Source organism: Triticum dicoccoides, chromosome 5B, assembly GCF_002162155.2.
Source record: "Triticum dicoccoides isolate Atlit2015 ecotype Zavitan chromosome 5B, WEW_v2.0, whole genome shotgun sequence".
Lineage (NCBI taxonomy): Eukaryota > Viridiplantae > Streptophyta > Magnoliopsida > Poales > Poaceae > Triticum > Triticum dicoccoides.
The window spans coordinates 653137374-653144604 of NC_041389.1; positions in this window are offsets into that span (position 1 = coordinate 653137374).

The following is a 7231-nucleotide window of genomic DNA, read 5'->3' on the forward strand; positions in this document are numbered from 1 at the left end:
AAAGCACATTGAAATTCGTCGTCATTTTCTCAGAGATCATGTCATGAAGAAGGATATTGACATCATTCACATCAACACTAAAGAGCAACTGGCAGATATCTTCACAAAGCCCTTGGATGAGAAAAGGTTTTGCAAGTTACGGTGTGAGCTAAATATCATGGAATCCTCAAATGTCCTGTGATCAGGCACACATCCTAACATGTATGCATGTTGATGACTTAGATGTGCAACACACGAAGTAAAGTATATCTTCAATCAATGAAGACTTACATTCTAAGTATGAATACATTAACATGGAATTTGACTTTGGAGCGCCACGATAATTGTGCGTCGTGTCTGGGTCTAATACTTCCTATACGGTGGGTAACGCCACCACCAAAATTTCTTGGTTTGAAGTGTTTCACTCATGGCGTTATTGTTGAATATCTTCGCATATTGATTTGTCTTCAACTTTCAACTTATCTTCATGATTTACCTCACTATGTTGAGTTGATTGCTTTCTCATATATATATATATATATGCTAGTATTTTGTCCTCTACAGCATTCACTTATAGCTATGTCTTCATTGTTGAATCTTTTGAACTAAGTGAATGTGATCGGACCCTAATCTCTCTATGCTTACTATCTCAAACTCTATCTGTCCAAATCATATGCATTCTGTTGAAACTGTCGAATGTCTTCTCTGCATCCTTGTCAGCAGAAGACACAAAGACCAACATCAAGTCCTATTTAAATGATTCATATTTATTGTCGATATCCGGAGAAGCCGGAACAACCATCCAACAAACTTGGCGGGCGTGGGAACGTGGGACAACTCTAAATATGTTGCATGCTTGCCACGTGTCCCACGGATGTGAACAGACAGGGGCACCTGCGTAATTGCGCTGTGCCGCACACCTACTTATAAATACGTGTCCCCTGCGGTCAAGAAAACCTTCTTCCACCTCTCCACCTCGTCAAAACCCTAGCGCCACTGCTAGCTCTCGACGACGCCGGCGACGAAGCGCTTAGCTGTCGCGACTTCTCCGACGTCGTCCTCACGCCGGCCGCGGGCATCGTCCTCTCCGCCGCCGCCGTAGGTGTCCTCCGTCGCCAAGTTAGGGCACGACGGACTGAATTGCTCGGTCTCCAAATTCTTCCCATCTAGCAGTTCTTCGTGTGGTAAATATAACTCTATTTTTACCAGCTTTTTGATCCTCAATGATGCATCCAATTTATCAAAATTGGTTTCTGTCTATACAAAGTTAGATCTACTCTGTCTGCATCTCATACTGCCTAGTATATTCACTTAAGCTTCACATCTAGTTAGATTCCTCACTTGTACTTATTCACGGATTCGTACAAATCTGGAACCGACTCTCAACATATAAGTGAATGTCTTCGCAACATGAGGTCAATGTCTTCAAACTGATTTATCTTCAAAATCTTCTGAGAATGCATATGACCTCTTCCCCTTCCCTCGCATCTCTAATGCTGTCACAGGTACATGTCTGTGGGAGAATCCCTAGGTTCTCATAGTCTGCATTCGTTTGCAGAATTCTTACAGCAACACATTGATTCTCCTGAAGCCAGTTCCTGTCTGACCAGCAAGCGAAAGCCTTTGAAGCCTTTGAACATATTGAAACCATTCAGTTTGAAGTTCATGGGTGCAGAGAAATCAGTAAGGAAGGGTGGCAGACAGCGTCGTGGGGGAACTTCAAAGGATCTGCCTGATGATCTTGCTGAAATCTACAAAACAGATCCTGAAGAGGATTACAATCAGCGCAAGACTCGAATCCAATGGATTCGACGCTATTGGGCTGAACAGTGGTTCAAGTACAAGTTCGTGACCCAGGAGTACGCAAAGAAAAATGCTATCAAGAGCCCTTGGGGTGATATTCTCTATCGAGGCCTTCCCCCCAAGAACAAAGCTGAAGCCATTGCGCAAGAATTCTATCCTTGCATGGTCCGTGGACCACAGCCTGAAGAAGCCGACCCATCATCATTGCTCTGGTGTCGTGACGACAATCTCTTCAAGCGCAATTTCCAGTATGCTAAGGCTTCAGCAAAAGAAAACAAGAAGTCATGGGGATTAGACTTCAATCCTGGTCCCTCTGCTCCACGTGATGATGGCACACGTGAAGCTGAAGAAAATAGAATTGGCCCCTTTGCAAACCTTGAAGGCCTCATCTCCTACATCTTGGTACAAGGTGCCAAAGTGGATCATTCTGACAATGATGCTGATTCTGATGAAGCCCTGGCTCCTCCTCCAAGGCCGCAGAAGCCAAAGAAGATTAAGGCTTCATCATCAGCTGCACCTCCAAAAGCTTCTCGTGTGAAACCACTAGCCACTGCACCTCCTGAAGCCAGTGTGCAGTCTGATGATCTTTCCCGTACCTCTAAGAAGACGGATAAGAAAAAGAAAATCATCAAGAGTACTGATCAGGCTTTGACTCCTGCTGCTATTCTGCGTGAAGAGCCCATTGATCTGTCCAGCGATGACGATCTTGCAGATGATGCTCTTGAGCAACTGATCAAGAGCAAGGAAGAAGCAGAGATCTTCAACAACTTGCCTCTCTTTGACATGGCAATCATCCATAACTTCATTGATTAGTGGTTTGACACACCAAATCTCAGCTTTGATGATCTGCAACTTCCAATTGGCCTCAGCGTCGCCTTCAATGGCGCTATTGCTTCTGAGCTAGCTATTGCTCAGCGCATCGTCGAACTGAAGCACAAGATTGACTATGAAAAGGCTCAGTTCAAGAAGCATGTGGCCACACTCAACGTGCAAGATGTCAGGAACTTCAAGATCATGTTGCACGAGCTCAAAGAAGTCTTTCACAAGAAGCGTGAAGAAGCTCGAGGCTCCAGAGAGCGTATGAAGAGTCTAGATGACAAGTGTGTGCTTGCCTACAATGAGACTGAGAAGCGCAAGGCTCTTGGTCGTCCTGGCATCGACCCCAGGATGGCTGCAAAGAAGAAGAAATCGACTGTCCAATCTGCACCTTCAAGGCCAGATGAACCTCGCATTATCTTCCCAAGCAGCATGACTGGCTCGAAGCCAAGAGTCACCTCAACTGCTTCAGAACAGAAGAAGACGAGGGCTGTAGAGGCTGAAGCCAGAAAATGGAAAACCTCATAAGCCTATAAAACTGCTCCCTCCAAGAAGAAGCGCAAGATCAAGAAGAGTCGGGCTGCTCCCACAGAGCCCCTTGTTGTTGAACCCATCTCAGTGGTTCGTCCTGCATCTGCATCCCAAGAACTTCGCATGACTGTTCATGAGCCTGCTTCCACAGAGGCTCCTGATGTTGAAGAGATTCCAGCAGTTGATCCCATCACTGCTGAAGACATTGGTCAAGATGACAATGTTGAAGATGATGAAGTTCTTCCTCAAATTGAATATAGTGGTATCATCGCCTGTTCGTACAAACAGCAAAATCATCAGCATTGGTCGTCCTCTGACGCCAATTGCTTAGGATGCTTCATGGGCTGATCGCCCGCAAGAACAAGACTCCCCCAGCACTCCCCAACAACAACAAACCACACCATCCGTACAAGTTGAAGAGGATGAGGACCTGCCCACTCCATCTCCAAAGGCGTCGCCTGTACTACAAAGGCTTCGCAAAGGACCAAGGCCTCAAGTCCCTCTTTTGAGCATTCCAGAAGGAGAAGTGCACCATCAACCTGTTGCACGTCAAGTGTTTTCAGAAGCCACTCCAGCTGTGAATGACTCCGAGTTTGAAGCACCAGCTGCTGAAGACAATTCGGCTGCATCAGCCGATGAAGAACGTCAACAAGAACGTGTCCATACTCCCCCCATTCCTGAAGAAATTGTTCATGAAGTGAACGTGTCTGTGCCTGACCCTTCAGCTCAGCAAGTGGAGGTTAAAAATCCTGAAGCTGCCACTACCAACGCAAGTGAAGCTCATGACGTTGTCATGACTGAAGCTAATGTGGAGCTTGAACAAAACAGTGTGCCTGAAACCAATGAAGCAACTGCTCTTGAAGCACCTGTTGTGCAGCCTGAAGCCTCAGTTGCTGCGACTGCTCCTGTTCCGCCACCAAGGCCCTATACAATTGAGCAAGCATACAACCATGGCGAGCTAATCACCGTAAGATGGCCTGTTCTGGTCCCTCCGCCTACTGTCTCTGGTCCTCAATTTGACTATCACATTGAGCATAGGCCTCAGGTCTAGAAGCCAAAGCCAAGACTGCCAAGGTTTCCTGGTACTGCCACATCTGTCGGGTCCTTCAATGCAAATGGCTTCAAGAGCCACAACACATTCTTTGACAGCTCAAAGAACCCCTACATGAAGCCAAGAATATCATCAGATCGGTTCTGGAGTCATCAGCAGTGAAGCTATTACTCCTGTGTTCTGTATGATCAAGGGCGCATTTTCCCTCATATGCGCCTCGACACTGAATCCATTGCTGGACTGTCGTGCTTAGAAGAAGCACTTGATTGTTTTCGTGATGCTGGTCTGCTCAGCTTTGTCATAGACAAAGAACATTGGAATGAAGAGCTATTGCTTCAATTCTATGCTACCCTCCACATTCGCGGCTACAACAGAGATATCAAGACCTGGGTTCTCGAGTGGATGACAGGAAATGTTCATCATGAAGCCAAAGCTCTTGACATCATTGAGCTTACAGGCCTATCCACTCCCGGAGAGCTATATGAACCTGGTTGCCAAAACCACCGCAATGCACTGGAGAGCATCTTCCATAAGCCTGAACCCAATATGAGCCAGATGTTAAGCATGATGAAGCCTTTGCCACGTGATGCTGAATATCCAAAGGAGTTCTTTGTTGATGACCTTGAGTATCTGCCGCGCACCATATATCACATCATCAGGCGGACTCTATGGCCTATCAAAGGACATTCATCAGCTGCAAAACTCGAAGGAGCCATGAAGACATTGGTCTTTTACATCCTCAATGGCATCAGCTTCAATGCGCAAGATTTCTTCATCACGCAACTGGCTGCATCTGGATCTGACCTCTTCGGACTGAAATTCTATGCTCCATGGGTCATGCGCCTCATCAAGCAACACTCTGCTACCAACTATCAACCATCTGCTCGCAATCATGTGATCTTCCTACCAGAGGTTGATATGTCAGTTGAAGCCATATACCCTGAACCTGCCAAGAAGCCTCTTTGTCTTCAGAATGCTAAACATCAAAGCTTCACTCAGCCTGTGGAAGGAGTCCAAGTTGTCACGCGTGTCTATCCGATGGCTGGGAATACTCGTCTGCCTCATCGTGCACCAACTGAAGCTACTGAGAGTACCATTGCTCAAAGGCCTCGGAAGCGCTCTTGGGTCCTAAATGACCGAGAACTTCTTGTGGCCCTACATCAGAAGCAAGATAAGCGTCATTTTTGGCTGAAGCGTTAGATGCAAAGCCTCTTGGTGGACGTAAATCGCATTCGAAATCTTGCCACCAAGAATGCTTTTGTCACTCATGAAACTTGTCGGCGATCATGGAAGAGTTTGACCCTGCTCAATGCTGAAGCTGATCTTCAAGACGATGGCTTCACTGAAAGATTCAAGTTTGACTCCACTCCTCCATGGAATGTTGTCCTACGAAGAACTCCATCTCTTGAAGACTCTGATTATTCTTCCTCTGCGGCAACTGTCAATGCCAATGTCATCGATGATGAAGACGATGCTACTTCACCGCCCCCTACTTCTGCACGCATTGACACTGCACCAAGTTCGTGTGCACCGCCAAACGACAACGACAACACTGCTGCTTCAACTACTCCTCATGAGGACGAGTAGATGCTCTATGTCTTCAAACCTTTTTGGTCATTACTGACAAAAGGGGGAGAAGCATATGAGTTTGATAGTCTTCAAGCGGGTTTATAAGGGCGGTTGCTTTATATTTTTGCCTAGTGCTTACAACTCTTGCTTTTTGATACACTTCGTTCTTTGAGTTGTAACACTTAAACTTGAGGGTCGTCTGCTACTTATTTGCGATGTCACGTGCGATGATAACTTCCGCACTTAGATCATTCTGCAGACGTCCATTTTTCATTATGCATGACATTCTCTTAGCTACATCATTTCATGCATGATGAATTATCTTCATAAGTTGAAGAGGATCTCCACAAGTACAACCTGCCATGTGCATTTGCATTCCAAAAGCAAATTATTTATATGCACATCTTCAGGGGGAGCCCTTGCCACTTATGAAGACAATACGCTATCCTTTACAATTTCACATACTTCTTTCCCGTTGAAAACTTCAAACAGTTTGTCATCAATCACCAAAAAGGGGGAGATTGTAAGTGCATCTAGTGCCACCCTAGTGGAGTATTGACGACAAAGTTGGTTGAGGGACTAATGCGTTTGTGAGAATTGCAGGATAACGCAGGTAGTGTCCCTCATTGATTCGGTTTACCTATCGGAGATGACCCCTAAAAATGTATGAAGACATTGAAGACAATGGTGGTGTGTGAAGATATTCACACTGAAGTCTATGACATGAGAAGACATTGAGTGAAGACTATGGAGCGCGAAGACTGAGTCGTTTTGTTGTTTCCTTTTCTTCTTTGTTGAGTCATAGGAACCACCGTACTGTTAAGTGGGGTCCAAGTGAACTAAGTCAGAGTGACTGAAGTGATGCTCAACCCAAATCCTATGTCTTCGAGCGAAGACAATGAGAGCAAATCTTATCCAGAGCTGGATGAGTCAGCTTTGCTTGTAGCCCAAGTAAAGTTGTCGTGTGTGTTTGAAATCTAACCGTTGGAACACGTGTCAGTTCCTTAGTGACCCAGGGTCATTTCGGACATATCAGGTCGGGTTGCCTTGTGGCTATAAATAGCCAACCCCCTACACCATAAATTGGTGCTGCTCAGAATCAGTTTACGGCTTTTGTCGTTTTGAGAGCAACCCACCTCGAAGCCTTTGAGAGAGAAATCCTTGAGAGAACAAAGCCCAAACACCCAGAGCCAAAGAGTGTTAGGCATCACTGAAGTCTTTCTGTCTGTGTGACCTGAAGACTTATTACACTTGAGGACTGTGTATCCTCCAGCCGGTTAGGCGTCGCGTTCTGAGCATCCAAGACTCATTATGGATTGCCGGGTGAACGAAGTCTGTGAAGGTTCGGAAGTCTACCTTGAAGACTTACCAGAGTGATTGGGCGAGAACTAAGTGTCCTTAGCTCAAGGGGAATAAGGTGAAGACACGGTCTTCTGAGTTGAATCTCAGCCTCCCTAACCAGACGTACAGTTGTCACAGCAA